Raw genomic sequence first — 19,098 nt, 5'->3', positions numbered from 1 at the left:
AAAAAACATTATCAATGTAAATATAATTGACATCCAAAATTCCTGCTCTCTGCAAAATATTAAATGCTTTGTCATTAAGTCAGGGGGGTAATAAAGGGTTACGGTTTATAGGTGAAGACACTGGGAAGCGCTGAAGGCAGAAATGGTTCGGAATTGGGACCAAACATCGTAACGATTGTCGGACAATATAATTGCTGTAAGGACAGCACGAGATGGCAGTAAGAGGACCACACAATAGTGCGGCAGGCGAGACTGGGGAGCAGGAACCCTCTTCAAAACCGACCCAAGCCGGGACCCAGTCACTGAGCCCAAATGACTCTGAAACTAGAACAATGTAGAGTGTATATTTGCTGCCCAGTAGTAAAAGAAGAAATAAGGAAGGGCAAGCCCACCCTCAAGCTTTGGTTTCTGAAGTATTTCTCTACGGATTCTGGCTGGTCCTTTGATCCAAAAAATAAAAATGAGATGGGATTTAAAAAAAAATATTTTGGTATAAAATTGGGACACATTAAAATAAAAACAGAAATCTAGTTAACACATTCATCTTTACCGAATTCACACGTCCAGCCAATGAAAGGGGAAGGGCCGACCAGCGAGTAAAATCTTTCTGCACCCGTTGGAGGAGAGTGGTAAAATTAGCCTTGAAAAGATCTATGCACTCATGTGTAAATATTCATCCTAAATATTTAAAACTATGGGAAGCAACTTTAAACATTGAAACATCATCGCTGTATAAAGAAATGTGTGAACAGCACCAGCTCTCCTAATTCCCTGTATGGCCTGCTCACTACGAATGGAGATTGCCAAGGGTTCAATTACCAATGCAAAAAGCATTTGTCAAAATCAAGGAAATACAAGACTGATGAAGGGTTGGAGGCAGGCAGCCATTATTAATGGAGTCTAATCTAGACTAAAAACATATTTGGCCTAGTATACACATAACAAATTATAGACTTCTATAAATCAATGTTAGGCTGCATAGATTAGGTCAGCCGAAACCAGGAACACTTCCCATAAATCCTTATGTGCTTGTTAAATCATAAGAAGAATGGCGTCTACGCTGATATTACATACTAAACATACTGGGGAGGAATATAAAAGTTTTCTCCAGGATATGAACGTGTTGCCAAAACCGAATTTCTGTAGCACACAGAAAAGGTAATCCCATTCCACCCGATCAAAGGCTTTCTCTGCGTCCAGAAGAGCCTTTGATGGGTGAAAATTAGAGGAATAAATTATATTCAATGCCCTTCTTATATTTTGAGACCGTAGTCTGTTTTGAATAAAACCGTTTGGTCATTGTGTGTGATTGCCAGTAAAATCAACTCAAGATGCTTTGCAAGCATTTTACCCAGTATCTTTACATCTACGTTCAAAAGACTGATTGGCCTGTACGAACCACATTCGTGTGGGTCTTTGTCTTTTTTCAAAATAAAAGAGATACAAGACTGACGAATGGTTGGAGGCAGGCAGCCATTAATAATGTAGTCTAATAACATTAGGAGCGGCGTTTTAAGTGTTTGAGAAAACATCTTTCTGCACAGGGAACCCATTGGGCCCAGGGGTCTTGCCATTTTGCATACTCTGGATTGCTAGCACTATCTCCTCTGTGGCAAACGGTAATTCTAGCTCTTTTCTCATTGTGTCCATTATTGTAGGTATGGGCAAAGGTTTTTAAAAAATGTTTAGCTGACTTTTCCTTTAAGTGCAAGAAGTTTACTTGGCTTGTCACCATTCTCAGCAAAATCCACGCGAAATTGTAATTATTGTTGTAATTGTAACCTTTTTAATAAAATAGCAAAACATATTTACAAGATAGATGTAAGCAAAATCTTAAATGGTCAATATAAGTCTTCTTCTGAATATATATTTTGTCCTTGCATTGTGGCTCAGTCAGTGTCACACCTGAATGAATGGCTCATTATGCATAATGGGTTGGACATTTTATTCTCAGGTGTAAACTACTCCCCCTTTACGCCCCCCTCGTATATTGGCTTTCCAAGCAAAACCTGTTTTACACAATTTAAATCAATGTATTGTTTTATGTGAACGATAAAGCAAGACTATTTTCACATAATTTTGAAGCCAGAACTCGAAGCGACAACATCCATTAGTCAAAAGTCTTAATGACACATATTTAGTATGAGTTTTGTGGTCTTATTTCAGCAACTTTCATTTTTATTTTTTTCCAATAACCACGCATAAACATTATTCTCTTAAAAATACAAACATCTACATTCATTCATTCATTGCTCACATATTATGGTAGCCCTGTTTGTGCTATATAGAGTGAATTTACACCTTTGCTATTATCATGTTTATAAATAACTGAAAAAAGCACAAATGTCAGGGCATGTCAAAACATCCCAAGGGCCCCAAAAACACCTTAGAGCCCAGAGGGTTAAAATCAGATTGAAATTTGAGTCTCTTTTTGTAAATTTCAGAATCTTGAGAAGCTGCATAAGCTGAATCGAGCCAAAGAATTTCAAGAGATAATTCTTCTAGCTTCATCCTTTATTGTCTATTTACACAGGCTGAATATGAAATGACTTGACCTGAACATATGCTTTCAAAGATTCCCAAATTGTGGAAGATGAGGTCTCAGGGGTGGTTTATCTCCAAAAAGATATCTAATTGGGTTATAATGAATCACAAAATTCTTTCTCAGAGAGCAGTAGAGAATTAAATCTCCAACTTTGAGAACCAAACATCTTATCCTGAAACTGAAGAGAAAGTGAAAGTGGAGCATGGTCAGATATAAGAATGCTGCCATATGTTCAGGCCCTCACTTTAGACAACAATTTCTTGTCTAGTTTTAGAGGGTTGGGCAGATTTAGTGGATGAATGGTCTAGAGAAGGGTTCAGAGAACAATTAAAATCACCTCACATACAGATGTGGCCTTTAAAAATGCGCGTCTCAGAGAAAAGAATGCCACGAGCACTTCCGAAATTCTGCGGGATCGTGCAGAAGGGGGATTAGGTGTTGGACGCAGGAAATACTAAAACCTGTAGATGGCAGTCGTGTTTCATGTGGCCATACTGAGTTGACGAAGTATGACGAATACAATGTTTTCTTTTGCCAGTTACATAAACAGTCACATATTCTTCATAAAAATCCGACTCAAACGCGCATCATTTGTCTTATTTTTTTTTCCTGTGTACTTACAGTAGAAGAGATGTGATGTAGGCTATGATAACTGAGTCTTATAATAATTTGCGAAGACCTTTAAAGAGACCGAGATCATTTGCGCAATATCATTATCTAATTTTACATTTAGTTCATTTTTGCATCTTAACGTTTTAAATAGTTTTAACATGGTTGTAATGCGCTTTTCTGCATTACACACAGTACTTTTTATACTATCATGTTTCCCTTATAGGCGTCGATTTCGGTGGGGACGGTGGGTACGCACCCACCAGATTTCGTCATGAGTCATTTTGTACCCACCACTTTTAACTTCAGTCCATATTAATTTGACTTTTGATTCGATTTTTTTTAACCGTTTTCAGTGGTTATGAGGAGCTTAATTAATTTAACCTGAGATGTGCGTTATATCGCTTTTTGATCATTCTTTGTGTTGTCGAATTTTGACACAGTTTCATTATTTGTTCATAATAATTTGATTCATAATTGTCATTTTTTTCTAAAAGTAAAAAAAACAAAGTTTTTTCTAAAAGCAATATTCTAAAGAGATACAAACATTGTACGTGTACCCACCACTTTTAACTTCCGTTGACCGTTTTCAGTGGTTATGAGGAGCAATATGAGAGAAAAATTTTGTAATCATTGTCTGACACAACAAAAAAATATATAATATTCATTTTATTTTAATTTTCGTGTTCGCATTTATGAGGGAAAAAACAACGTGTCAGTTTACGGTTATGGACGTGAGCGCTCTAAAAGCGGCAATAAAAGTCTGCTTTAAAACTTTCACAGAGACCTCAAACAGAACAGCTGCCTTTCTTTAAATTGAATTTCGTTTTGTATTAATTATATCTTAATTTTAATCAATGTTTCGTGAACCAATTGCCTGGATTTAAGAAGTAAATATAGCAGACAATCACGACATTGGAGGAGCCGGCGATATCTCATAAATGAACCGAAACTCAGCGTGTAATGCACATTCACATTTACAGTGTATTTAGACACATTTAGACGCATTCATAATCATTACTTTTACCGGTTCTTTGTGGCAAGCTTTATGCGTGCGGTCGTGCGCTTGAGTGCGGCTATATTACGTAAACGCTCATGATCCATAAGTAGGCTAATTAAATTAATATAAAGGGGCGATTTGTCCACGAATTACTTAAATGAACAACTAGCCTAGTATACTAGTCGACTACAAAAAAAAAAACCTTTTAGTCGAAAGCAGCCCGTATTCCACATATTTTCGAACCAGGCAACAGGACATCTGTGTTGAGCGAGGCCGTGGACCCTGAGCGGAATGAACGATTGAGCGGAGCGGAATATTCAGAAATGCGCTCTCCACTCACGAGCTCTGATCGGAACAAACCCGAACCTCACTGTCTGCTGAACTTGCAGAATCATCAAAATATAATATTTTCTAAAGAAGAATTTTAAAACTTTATTGGTGGTAGTTGAGAAGAATTCCTCTTTCCATATCTAAATCATTTCGAGTGCAATATAAATGTATCATATTGTTATTCTTATTATATAAGAATAATACGTATTTTTTACAACATTTTTAACATATAGAGAATATAAGTTTAGCGTGTTGTGTGTATTTCCTAATTATAAGCTTTTGGTGAAATTGCAACAAAACTAAAAGAGTAAAAGTGCATAAAAACATAAAAACATGGCGTCGTCTCAAGAAATATCTGCGTACACACTAAACCACTGAAACCGACTCAAAACGATGTAGCCTAGTATACATACCAGACCAGGCACTGTAATTCTGCCACAGACATACACTAAAAACGGAGAAGACTTAAAGCATGCGCATAAACCTTGCGCGCTATACAACAATAATATTAGGCACAGTAGCTTCTTTTTTTTCTTTTCTTTTTTTATCAAGAACTTTGTTGAACAATATGAACAACCATAAATGGTCTGGTACAAAATATGAGTCACGATATTCGATAGTTAACGGATGCATAAAGCTTGCCACAAAGAACTGGCAAAAGTAATCATGTGTCAAATATAGCAAGGAGACATTTTAATTGTTTACTAATCAACTAGTGTTTTATGTGTCAGTCAAAGATGTTGACAATGCTGACTCGTCATCTTCGCAGATATTGTGAACGTGCCTATAGAGAGAAATGCACACTTACAAAAGAGAGTTGTCTGTTTCTTTTCGTTTTGAATTGTTTTGTTTAAAAGTGGACATTTCAAGCTTTCTAGATACATTTCTGAGTTTCGGTTCATTTATGAGACGAGCTCAGTTCACGAGCAATGCAAGTTATATCGCGCCGGTGCCTCCATTTCCTGATTAAATCGTCTTAAATGCGTCTCCGTGTGGACAGAAACCAATGTAATCTTCCTGATTTAATCACGTAAAACACAAGTCTAAACACAAGCACCACTCTTCTGAATGATGGTAACCACAAACCTCCAAGAGTTTGTAAACCAATTGTTTGTAAAACATATTTAATATTTACAAAAAAAAAAAAAAAAAAAAAATGTTTTACAGTGTATAAATAAAACGACATGAAGAAAGTTATTTCCAAAATGTAATTAATTGCACAGTCTTTGTTTTAGCTGCTTGTTTTAGCTGCTACCAATTGCACAGAGTCAAGAAATTACAACCACCCACCCCCCAGGTCTGCCGATTCAACCCCCAATGCTAATCGATCTCCTCTCAGGGAATCAAAAGAAAACCGGTTTTTCCAGTTTTCACCAGCGTGTGGGCGGGGTTTTAATCCCTTGCAGTTCCTTTGTTTAAATGCTATTTAAGCAAATATACTATACATACGCTTTAAGTTATTTCAAATTAATGTTTATAGCTTAATTTGTTGATATCGCGTAACTTAATTTGACATATGTTGATATAACCAACTGACATTGTAGATTCCATTGCATGCCAGGAAGAGGCTTATGCTTTGTTTTAAGTAATGAGCATTTACTATAATATAGCCGCACTCAAGCGCACGACCGCACGCATAAAGCTTGCCACAAAGAACCGGTAAAAGTAATGATTATGAATGCGTCTAAATGTGTCTAAATACACTGTAAATGTGAATGTGCATTACACGCTGAGTTTCGGTTCATTTATGAGATATCGCCGGCGCCTCCAATGTCGTGATTGTCTGCTATATTTACTTCTTAAATCCAGGCAATTGGTTCACGAAACATTGATTAAAATTAAGACATAATTAATACAAAACGAAATTCGATTTAAAGAAAGGCAGCTGTTCTGTTTAAGGTCTCTGTGAAAGTTTTAAAGCAGTCTTTTAGTGCCGCTTTTAGAGCGCTCACGTCCATAACCGTAAACTGACACGTTGTTTTTTCCCTCATAAATGCGAACACGAAAATTAAAATAAAATGAATATTATAATTTTTTTTTTTGTGTCAGACAATGATTACAAAAATTTTCTCTCATATTGCTCCTCATAACCACTGAAAACGGTCAACGGAAGTTAAAAGTGGTGGGTACAAAATGACTCATGGCGAAATCTGGTGGGTACACGTACACTGTCTTTGTATCTCTTTAGAATATTGCTTTTAGAAAAACTTTTAGTTTTTTTACTTTTACTTTTAGAAAAGAACGACATAATTATGAATCAAATTATTATGAACAAGTAATGAAACTGTGTCAAAATTCGACAACACAAATAATGATCAAAAAGCGATATAACGCACATCTCAGATTAAATTAATTATATAAAAAACAGGGAACATTTTGTAAAAGCAAAACTGAACAAAATGCATACTTAAAATAATTGTATTGTGTTACCGAATATTTAATACCACTTCCCCATAATGTTGTAATTATTTTTTTAAAACAACATCTGTCAAACTGTCAATCAGATACCTCTTATCTGGTCATTTTTATTTTATTTTAGAAGTCATAACTGTTGATCACCCTTTGTATGGAATTTGTGAATATGAATATTTAGAAGATTTACAAACTGTCGGCAAGACCTCAAACCAACCCCGGACATTCTGAGACTAACGTGGAAAAATCTTTATGCTTAATGCATTAAGACAGTTCAATTACAATATTTATTAATAATGTAATGGCAAATCAGATGCGCCCAAAATATAAATGCTACGCGTTGAGCTGCAACATTACCTCACAAGAAATATCTGCACAAGAACAATCACACAAGAAATATCTTCACGAATTAAGAATCTGGGTAAGTCGCATTATTTAATTGCATTATGTTAGGATGATTTTGTGTATATATATAAAAAATACTGCTGGGTTTTTACAGGCAGAGTCACGTGTATTATGCTCACACTAAATTCTCTGTTGCACTTATATAAATGCGCATTGCATGCACAATCATCTTAATAGTTGTACAAAAAAGTTATGCGCTACTGGCAAGAACGTCACTTTGCTGTTTTAATAAAAGCAATGTTAAATATTCTGCATGCACTCATCTCCTGGAAACCACAGCAATGACAAAGCATATAAAAATTCGTAAACGTTGTCCAATACCCCTTCTTGTCTTAATGAACCTTTTGCATTTACAAATATTTTCAAATGTCTGTATAATACAGTAGCCTACTGTAAATATTTGTGTCTATTACTATTTATAATTTATATTTTATTGTGGATGTTTTCTCACAATCATGACGTAATGTGAAGTAAAAGAAAAAATCTAATGTAAAGTTGTTTTTTATGCGCCACCTGGTGGATATTCTGTGAAGCGAAACACATTGAGGGAATTTGTAAGTAGCGCCCCCGAAAGCACTTGCAGAATTCTGCGAGACTCTACGAGACGAATTGCCGAATGCCGCGGGAGAAAACGCGCGTTTTTAAAGGCCAGATCTGTAATAAGATAGTGTAAGTTTAGGTCAGGGAGTAGAGAGAATATTTTCTGAAGAAAATTTTCATCATCGTAATTTCGTGCATATATATAAGCTAGAGTCACGGTTAAGCCATAAAGAAGGCCTGAAACAATAACATATCTACCACCGGAATCAACTAAGGTTTGTGAAGGAGAAAACGGAATTTACTTGTTGATAATAATTGGCACACCTCTAGATTTACTGACAAATTTAGAATGATAAACTTGTCCAATCCATTTCTTACAAAATCTGGCATAATCTTTAAGTGGGTCTCTTGCAAAGAAAACAATATGAGTATTTAAATGTTATAAATGTGACATCGTCTTGCTGTGTTTGATTACATTGTTTAAACCTGAACTAACCTAAACACATGAACCACCTGACTGAGCATTGAGTAAGCTAGTGGTCATTAGTTACAACAACAAAAAAAAAGATAAATGATGAAAACATGAATAGTGTGACTGTCTTCTGTCTTGACATATCTGAGATTCTGAGATTAAGTGAAAGGACAAAGAAAACGCAAAAGGAAAGAAAAAAAGGAAAAAAAATTGTACTACATTAGTACCAACATTACTCATTATCACACATCACAACTTTCTCTCCGCTGAACTTTTGGAGAGAGCTCCATAACAAATTGTAAATATATTAAGAAATAGGGAACAAACCACAGTTCACAGACCGCATATCAAATTGTAAATAATAAAAAGTCAAAGTTTCATGGTCTGTAAATGTTCATAATGCAAAAAAGTCAATAGTCTGATACAACGTAGACCTTTAATGACATGACATGGCCCAAACTCACCTGCAGGAGTTCATGTGAAGTAGCATTTACTGAAGTGTACTCAAACTCAGCTCCTCAAGGGCCACCGTCCTGCAGAGTTTAGCTCCACCTGAATTAAACACATCTGATTTAGCTAATCAAAGCAAAGAGTATAGAAGCCCAAGAGGCGAAACTCAATAGAACGCTCCATAGCAACAGTTGCCCCCATGACGTGACGGCGTGGCCGCCATTATGGACTGAAAACTGAAGGAAAACGCCAAAAAATAATGGGAGTCAATGGCACTGAACCAACTTAATTCTTAATCTCAGAATTATGAGATAATTAAGTCATTAATTCAGAAAAACAGAGCAAATATTTTTTATGAAAAATGATCTCATAATTATGAGATAATTAACTCAATTCAGAAAAACTGAGCAAATACATTTTATTTCAAGAAAAAATTCTCATAATTTTGAGATAATTAAGTCATTAATTCAGAAAAACAGCAAAAACTTTTTATTCATGAAAAATTATCTCGTAATTCTGAGATAATTAACTCGCTAATTCAGAAAAACAGAGCAAAAACTTTTTTCATGAAAAATTATCTTGTAATTCTGAGATAATTAACTCGTTAATTCATAAAAACAGAGTAGATTATTTTTCCTCAAGAGAATGCAATACGCTTCTGTAGTATTCCTATAAGATTACTATCATATTATTTTGTCCCAAAATACTATAAAATTCCTATAGTACTTTTTCGTAAGGGTATATCCCCCACCGAATCGGCTTCATTAGCCTACCACTTACGGTTTGCAAAGATATAATTATAAAATTACTGCAAACCTTTAATCTGTCAATATTTATGTTCTATTATGCATTTTCCTTGTAATATGAATAACAGAAATTCATGAAATAATATATAGGCAGACACACAGTAATAAGATATTTATTCAAATGTTAATTTTGAAATTAGTGATCATCACCATATATAGGCCTATGATTTGGAAAAATAAATAAATAAAATTATAAATGAACATTTCTAAAGACAGTTAATCTTTTACATAGAATATCACAAAAATATTAACAACTTGTTTTTTCAACATCTTCAGTGAAAGTGCACACAGTGAACGTTTCAATGGCAAGAACAAAAACAATCTGTGAATGTCCTATTACAGGCAGAAAGGTACAAAAAAGATGTGCAATCTAACAAGTGCACACATCATGAACTATAAACAGTACTACAATGGAAGTGGTGCCATAAGATCTCAGTAATTAATCAGACACCACCATCTTTTGTGTGTGCATTTGTGTATGAGATTTTTTCTTTTTTTTTTTTGTGAGAGAAGAGGCATTGACAGAATGGAAGCATTAGTCAAAAAGATGTGTAATCTAGCAACGATTTCAGCAGCTTTCAGTCCATAATGGCGGACGCGCCTCCGCAGCGCCATCTACAGACTGTTACCCATAACACAACAGAGTTTCGCCTCTTGAGCTTCTATACTCTTTAATCAAAGTCATCAGGATTACTAAAAACTTCCAGGCAGGTGTTTTGGAGCTGGTTGGATTTAAACTCTGCTGGACAGTGGCCCTCCAGGAGCTCAGTTTGAGACCACTGATTTACTGTGAACTGGAGCCCCGTTTACACGTACATGGTTATTTTGAAAAACGGAGACATTTTCCTTCGTTTGCGCCCTTCGTTTACACGCAAACGGAGAATTCGCCAATGAAACCGATTCTTTCTAAAAACTCCGGCCAGAGTGGAGTTTTAGGCAGCGACGTCACAGAATGTGACTATTTTCGGGATTCTGATTGGCTAAGGTGGGCTTGAGCTTCTCGTTACACTGCCACCTACAGGTTTGGCATGCTCTTGACAGCATATACACAGGTTCGTGTGCACGATGTTATTTTTGAAAACGAAGAGGGGTGAAATGTCCGTTTATGAAAATAGCCACCTACGTGTAAACGTAGCCTGAGATGCTCTGACACACTGAAAACACAGGATTATGAGTTGCTTGTGTGTAAATGAATACAGTGCCATGCTTCACTCTGAAACACAGAGCATTTCAGTGTTAGGTTTATTGACTAGTTTTGGCCACAAGAGGCCCTCATTGTATTTCATTTCAGTTTCCCACCATCGTATCATGTGTTATTGTTCTCACCTGTGCCTCGTTTCCTGTGAGTGTATTTAAGTAGCTCTGTTCCTCTGTTTTTTGCTCAGTGTTTGATATGTTGACACCAACCTCTCCAGTCTTTGGTAAATGCTTCCTGTGAATTTATTTGGATGTATTTGCTCTATGTGATTTTTTGACATTTCCTTTTGTTATCCTCATATTTTCTCTTTGACATTTTTTGATGTTTTTAATGGACCTTTTTGTATTGACCCCTTGGAACAACTGGAGTTACAGTTTTGGAATAACTTCATTATATCATTAACCTTCTACATTCAGCCCTCACAGCCTAGTTCTAACCTTGGTCCTTACAGTCAGAATGTATATTTATATGAATACAGCCATATCCTGTTCTCTCAACAATGCATTGTTAGTATTAATTTAAAAAAAATCCCAGCCAACTGATAAGTAACTCTCTATGGATAATTAATAATGGCTGCCTGCCTCCAACCCTTCATCAGTCTTGTATTTCTTACATTTTGAACCCTGGCTGAGATGCTAAATGTGTCCTCTGCTCAGCCACTAGATGACGCTGCTAGCTTGTTTATTTATTTAATTTATTTGATAGGGACAAAGCATGTTGATGAACATTTGTACAAAATACAAAATGTAAACAAGCCGGATTATAGCAGTATTGCTTATTTACGTCTGTAGTCCTTAGGCAGGTGCACACAATAACAAATACTCACTATACACAAGACTCTACTAAAACACAATACATAAAACACATCACAAAAATTGCTAAGAAGAATGTTTACACACTTGATTTTTCATAAGCCACTTCTTAAGATGTTCTTTAAAAGTGTGATAAGTAGAACATTGTCGTACTGACTGTGGCAAACTATTAAAATATTTGCTCCCTATCACTGATAAAACTTTCTGGCCAAAAGATGTTCGCCTATTTGGTACTTCCCAATCCCCTCTACTGACAGACCTGGTACCAATACCACAATCTGCCCTCTGTTTAATTAACTCCTTCAAGTCAAGTCAAGTCAAGTTTATTTATATAGCGCTTTTCACAACATAGGTTGTATCAAAGCAGCTTCACAGTAATAAATTAAAAACAATACATCAATGTTTGTTTCTAGTGGAACGTCCACGTTTCCTTCAACGGAGGTGGAGCAAGCCCATGCCAAACCTTATAAACAAAGCTTAAATTTTTTTTAATTTTCAAAACTCAATAGATTGTTTTTATTTTTATCTTACAGTGGTGAAATGAGAGTTTTTTTTATCAAGCACTTTTATCGCCTTCTTATACAGTGTTTCTATTGACTTAAGAATTGAGTTACTCGTGAGTGACCAACTACTGAAACAATACTGCATATGTGAAAGAATCATTGAATATAAATACAACCTTGCAGCACCAACTGTCAAGAATGACCTAATATGCCTAAAATTCTTTAAATTAAATTTCACAATATTAGACAACTTTTTTACATGGCTTTTAAAAGTGAGAGTAGAATCCAAAGTAACTGCAATATACGTAAACTCTTTCACAACTTCTATTTCCTCTCCTCCTAGAAATACATTTGAATGTGTCATCTCTACTAACCGTTTTGAAAACATCATACACACAGATTTTTTTGTGTTCAATATTAAACCTGTCCTGATAAGCCAATCCTGTACATTAGTCATAGCAGAGGTCAAAGTAATCGAGGCTTTTTCAAAATTCTTTGCATGGGTATAAATAACTACATCATCTGCATACTGAATATTTACATCTTTACCTTCTTCAGGTAAGTCATTAATGTAAAGTGAAAATAAAATTGGTCCTAAAATAGAACCTTGTGGAACCCCCTTGGGGCAAGCAATATAAGAAGATTTCACACCATCAGTACATACACATTGTTTCCTATTTGAAAGATAAGATTTTACCCAAAGTATTCCTTCCTCTGAGAAATAAAAATTTGTTAGTTTAGACAAAAGTAGTAGTGTGTTCAGTGCTGTCAGAAGCAAATCAAGCATGAAATGGAAGCATTTTACACTTTTAGTTACTGTTGCAAATTCAATCTTAATACAGTCCATTCCCTTCCCCTCACCCCAAACAATATTGTTATTAAACTTATGCAGTCCATGTGGGTCATACGTCTGTAAAAATATGGAAAAATATCACTTTCCTGCAAATGTTTTGTCTCTTGGGTGTGCTAAGCAGCCGCTTACCTTGCTTATTGGTCAGCCTCTGATTATAACATAGTTAATTATTTTAAAACATTCACCTCAGTATCTCCAGCTGATAGTTTGGACTCTTCAGTCCATCAGAAAGAAGCTTCACTCCAGAATCCTGCAGGTCATTGTTACTCAGGTCCAGCTCTCGCAGAAAGGAGTTTGATGATTGTAGAGCTGATGATAAACTCTCACAGGACTGAGCTGTGAGATTACAGCTGTGTAGCCTGTGTAGAGAACAAAACAAAGAGCAGTAGTAATGCTTATTAGCCTTTATAATCTGGAGCTTGAAAAAACCTTTAACTGTAGTGAATTAAGCACAGCTAAAACAATTATCTCTTCATAAAATATTACGCCAGCATTTATTTTCACACACATTAGTTTTATTCATTTTATGAACTGTCTAGGCCTGCAAGATGTTTTTAATTGACCATTTTGGGAAACAATCACCCTCTTGGCTTTTTGTATTGACTCCTTGGAACAACTGGAGTTACAGTTTTGGAATAACTTTATCATTAGCATTCTACATTTAGCCCTCACAGCCTAGTTCTAACCTTGGTCCTTACAGTCAGAATGTATATTTATATGAATACAGCCATATCCTGTTCTCTCAACAATGCATTATTAGTATTAATAAAAAAAAAAATCCCAGCCAACTGATAAGTAACTCTGTTTCAGTTAATTGCCATTTGGTGTGTGGTGTTAATTTTGAGCCCTGGCTGAGATGCTAACTGTGTCCTGTGCACAGCCACTAGATGGCGCTGCTAGCTTGTTCAGTGCTGTCAGAAGCAAATCATGCATGAAATAATATAATATTTTTTCTTAAATTTATGCAGTCCTTATGGGTCATATGTCTGTATAAACATGGAAAAATATCACATTCCTGCAAATGTTTTGTATCTTGGGGTGCTAAGCGGCCACTTACCACCCTTATTGGTTAAGTCAGCCTTTGATTATAGCATAGTTAATTATTTTAAAACCATTCACCTCAGTATCTCCAGCTGACAGTTTGGACTCTTCAGTCCATTAGAAAGAAGCTTCACTCCAGAATCCTGCAGGTCATTGTTACTCAGGTCCAGCTCTCTCAGAAAGGAGTTTGAGGATTGTAGAGCTGATGATAAACTCTCACAGGACTGAGCTGTGAGATTACAGCTGTGTAGCCTGTGTAGAGAACAAAACAAAGATCAGTAGTAATGCTTATAAGCGTTTATAATCTGGAGCGTGAAAAAAACTTTAACTGTAGTGAATTAAGCAAATCTAAAACAATTATCTCTTCATAAAACATCAATCCAGCATTTATTTTCACACACATTACTTTTATTAATTTTTCTGAACTGTCTAGGCCAACAAGTCACCCATTTAAAATGAAGGCAATTACAAAAGACTAACAAGTGTTTATAAATTAATGTAAAGGAGACTCTTACAGTGCTCTTCTGGTGTTTCTGATCACTGGCAGCAGTCTCATTAGTGCTTCATCAGATCTTCTGTATTTCTGCAGTTCAAATATCTCTTGAGTCTCTTCTGACATCTGTAGCACAAACACCAGACCAGACCATTGAGCAGAGGAGAGATAATGTGCTGAAAGTTTTCCTGAGCTCAGTGAGTCTTCTGGATTTCCTCCACAAAGTCATCTTTCAGTTCACTCAGACAGTGGAAGAGATTGATGGTTCTTTCCACTGATTTCTCTGTCTCTATTGTCTGTTTAATATAGTCAACAGTGTCTTTAACATAGTTCCTTCAGGTCACTCTGATTGGACTCCAGAGAGAGACCCAGGAGGAACCTGAGGAAAAGGTCCAGGTGTCCGTTCTCACTCTGTAAAGCCTTCTTGACTGCAGCCTTATGAAGCTGAAACAGTGGCTTTTTGGACAGTTTCCATGCCAGTTTTTCTCTCCAGGATTGAAGAAATGAGTTTGTTTTCTTGTCTTTGCCCATCATAAACACATAAAGAGCAGCAAGGAATTCCTGTACACTGAGATGTACGAAGCTGTAAACGTTTCTTGCTGCTACCCTTTCCTCCTGAAACATTCGAGTGCATAACCCAGAGTACACTGAACCTTCACTGACATCTAGTCCACATTCCTCAAGATCTTTTTTGTAGAAAATAAGGTTTCCTTTCTCCAGCTGTTGAAAGGCCAGTTTCCCAAGCTTCAGAATAATCTGATCAAAAGACACTGCATTGGAATTAGGTTCGAGCTCACAGTATTTTTCTTCCATCTGTTGCTTCTGAGAAATTAAGAAGCTTGTGTACATCCCTGTGAGAGTTGTGGGAGTTTTGTCATTACTCTCTCGAGCCAGTAGAGGCTGAAGAACAATAAGAGAGATCCAGCAGAAGACTGGGATGTGGCACATGATGTACAGACTCCTGGATTTCCTGATGTGACTGATGAGGTTTCCAGCAACCTCAGGACTGCTGTTATTGATGAAGTATTGCTCTTTCTGCTCATCGTTAAATCCTCGCACCTCTGTCACTTGATCAATGTAGTTTCGGGAAATCAGACTGGCTGCTGCTGGTCTGGATGTGATCCAGATGAGAGCAGAGGGAACCAGATGTGTCTTGATAAGATTTATTATTATCTTACTCACTGTTGTTTTTTTATTTACATTTGTAAATGTGTCATCTTCTTTAAAGTTCAAAGGAAAGAGACATTCATCCAGCCCATCAAAGATGAACATAACTTTACCATCACCTTCAGGAAGAGAGGGCAATTCTTCAGGACTTCTAAAGAAGTATTTGTTGAGCAGTCCCATGAGACTGTACTCTTCTTTAATCAAATTCAGTCTACGGAATGGAAGTGGAAATATGAAGACTATATCCTGATTTTCTGTTCCTTCAGCCCAGTCAAAGATGAATTTATTGACAGAGACAGTTTTTCCAACTCCTGCGATCCCTGTTGTCAGCACTTTTCTGTTTCGTCGACCCGTGTCACACTGGACTTTAAACATGTCATTACACTTGATTGCCGTCTCCTTCGCAGTCAGTCGGTTGTGATTTGATTCGATCTGTATCACTTCATGGTCGTTCACTCTTCCTCCAGTCTCATTCCCCACCACATATAAATCAGTGTAGACATCGCTCAGGTATTCCCGATGACCCGTCTCTGAATTACCAAGCAATATCTGCTTGTAGTCCCGTTTTAATTTGTTCTTTAGTCTGCAGCTGGTCTCTGTGTAATCATGAAGTGTAGCTTCTCTATCGTCTGCAGTTGAGCCTTTAAGAAATAGGGGAAAATACAGCAAAATTAAGTGATTGTGTTTTTCATAAAATCCTGCTTCTACTATATTCAAATGAATCACACTCTTACTACAATAGTGTTTACATGTACCTTACACTGATTATGCTGAAGTTGACAACATAGAAATGCCTTGGTTAAAACTTGAATGCAATTGGAATTGGATTTATCGGATTGTCACTATTGAGAGAATATTGCAGAGTGAATTAAATGTTACCTTGCTTGTGTTTGTTCTCCAGCTGATTAGCCAGATTGATTTGGTTTATCTTCCTCAGGATCTCCACTGTGATCTTCACAGCTTCTTCTGGTCCAAAACATGCTACCATCTTATCCACAGTTATTAATCTATTTGCATTCTCCATATCAGACTTTGTTATACACTCATGATCATTCTCTAAGTAACACTGAAACTCCTTTAGATCATCTTCTCTCAGGTCCTTCAGTGAGTTTAACAGCAGTTCTTTAACAGACGCCATCACCCTTCACAGATTCACAGCTGCAGGATGAAAAGAAAAGAAAGTAGTTTCACTCTTAACATGTTGACCTAAGCGCTCAATTGTTATATGGATTATGAAATGAAGCAGTGATCGGATCAGGACTCTCATCCAAGCTCATCTGTTAACCTGTTAAGCTGCACCCCCACTTTGAAAAATCCCCAGAAATGACATACCCAAACTGAAACAGATACAGTTCATGAACCCTTTGCACTAAAAGCACAAGTATGATCTCATTTGAAAGCTGACACCTGGCAGTTTATTGTAAATGTAGAATTAATTATTGTCATAATGAAATTTTTTTTTATAAATAGCTTCAAAGTTTTGTAAAGTTATTAGAAATTATTTTTTATGAAACATCCTTATGAAAATAAAATTGAAGTTGGCACTGTACCAATCTAGAAATGCACTACAGCTAAAGCCACATGTCTAAACATTTTATGTTTCAAATCTGAAGATAATAAGTCCAAAACTCTGTATTTAGTTAAATGTTTTTCAAGACCATGTCAATGACTTTATTTTGATTTGACGCTAAAATGCAACTGATGTTTATTGCCATCTTCTAAGCATCTATCCAGTATATTGTCTCTATTGTTTTGTGGTGCAAACGATCCCCATTCAGTCTCAGTCTCCCCCTGCACACATTCACACCTCTCCAGACTGGTTATGGCTCTAAATATGCATTTCTTTTGTCTGCATTATAGTTACTAATGACTAGCTATTCACAGGCTATTCATAGGGTTTCAGTCCCTAATTTCTTTTCAAAGTTCACCTCACATTTTAAACTGTATCAAATGCATTTCTTGAATAAAGAAACTTTCAGTAAGCATTCAAAAAATCATAAAAGTATAAATTTCTAGGTTGCAGGTGCACCTAGGGCTAGCTAGCATGTTAGCTTAGCACACCATCAATACACGACAATTTATGAGATTAAAACCATGTTTGTGCTCCAGACTTACTTCATAACGCAAGACGAGTGTTTTAAATAATCTTCTGTGATCTAATTTGGCTTCAGATAAAAAAATCTGACAGAAAATATACCATTGTATGGTATTCTGCACAATGACAGTCTATATAGATTAGCATTACATTATAAATATAATCTATTATTATGGAAATACCTGGCATGGCTTGAAAAACACAGGTAACTCAAATATCATTGCAATCATGTTTATTGTCTTCAAAACGTCTGTATCTGCATGTTATACCGCAATCTCTTGTTAGCTTTGTGTGTATCAGTGACGTCCTGGAATGTCACATGATCATGGCTCTTCTTCATGTTCCATCTATGGACTATTATTGTGCATAATAGCGCCCTCAGGCTATTGGTATGAATTGAAAACACAGCACATCTCAGTAAGAAGCGTTCATAATGATTACATCGACGCATTTGGGTATAAATTCAATAAATATTATTCCTGTCTATAGAAATCTGATGTAAATCTATGAGAATCTATCAATATTTCTCCAAATATGCACATTTTTGAGCTAAAGCCCTGAGGTAAGTTGTTTTGTGTATCGCTGTCATGACAACAGCACAGGAGTTTTTTATGAATGAAAGCGGCTGACGCGCATAATTCATATCAAAGGTATCGACTCATTTTTTCATTTCATAACTCCTGACACAAATTAAGAAATAACTGTCGCTATAAGTTTCTCAGAATACAATAGTGGTCAAATACTGAAACTTGAGTCTTATATCTTTTTAATGATGTATAGTTTGTCAAAGTATAACATTAAATCTGATAGTAACTTTGAACTATATATATAAAAAAGCGCTTCAGTGCGCCCGCGCACTGGCAACGGTTAACAGGTTAAAGGGGTCCTATAATGCTCCTTTATGCATGGCATCTATCTGAAACATGCTAGCAATGAGTACCCAAGCAACCATCCAGAATACCCCAGCAACAAAATAGCAACACCCTAATGTCCACCCAGAGTACCCTAGCAACCATCCTAAGAAACCGCATAGCAACACCCTAGCAACCACAGAGCAACACATTAGCAACCAACCCAAGTACTCAAGCAACCGCATAGCAACACCCTAAAATCAATCTATCTATCTGTCTTGTCTGTTTTTCTGATATACTGTATTGCCTTCAAAAACTTCAAACTTTAAGCATTTAAAACATCTTCAAACTTTCCGGTCAGGCTTTCTCAAGCCAACGTCAAAGTTTGTCGATTTAGTTTTTAAATCTAGTTTATTATCTCATCTCGTTTTTGTCTCTTTAAATGCAAATTAGCTGCTGCTATCAAGCTGCCATTATAAAGAAACAAGTAATAAAAACTCAGTGAGTGTTTTAGCG

General features: G+C 36.2%; 1 pseudogene across 1 annotated transcript in view; it reads right to left on the bottom strand.

Moving 5' to 3' along the window:
* The window catches only part of LOC307157321 (NLR family CARD domain-containing protein 3-like), a 125,863-nt pseudogene that overhangs the window by 35,278 nt on the left and 71,487 nt on the right, over window positions 1-19,098 (bottom strand). Inside the window, exons 2-5 of the transcript in view lie at window positions 16,516-16,794; window positions 14,492-16,277; window positions 14,055-14,228; window positions 13,121-13,294 (exon numbers count right to left, since the gene is read on the bottom strand). The product of the transcript in view is annotated as an NLR family CARD domain-containing protein 3-like (transcript). The remainder of the gene's footprint in view (window positions 1-13,120; window positions 13,295-14,054; window positions 14,229-14,491; window positions 16,278-16,515; window positions 16,795-19,098) is intronic.

This window comes from Squalius cephalus (genome assembly GCF_949319135.1).
Source record: "Squalius cephalus genome assembly, chromosome: 4".
Lineage (NCBI taxonomy): Eukaryota > Metazoa > Chordata > Actinopteri > Cypriniformes > Leuciscidae > Squalius > Squalius cephalus.
The sequence above is the reverse complement of the archived record's forward strand: the minus strand, read 5'-3'. Positions and strand labels throughout refer to the sequence as shown.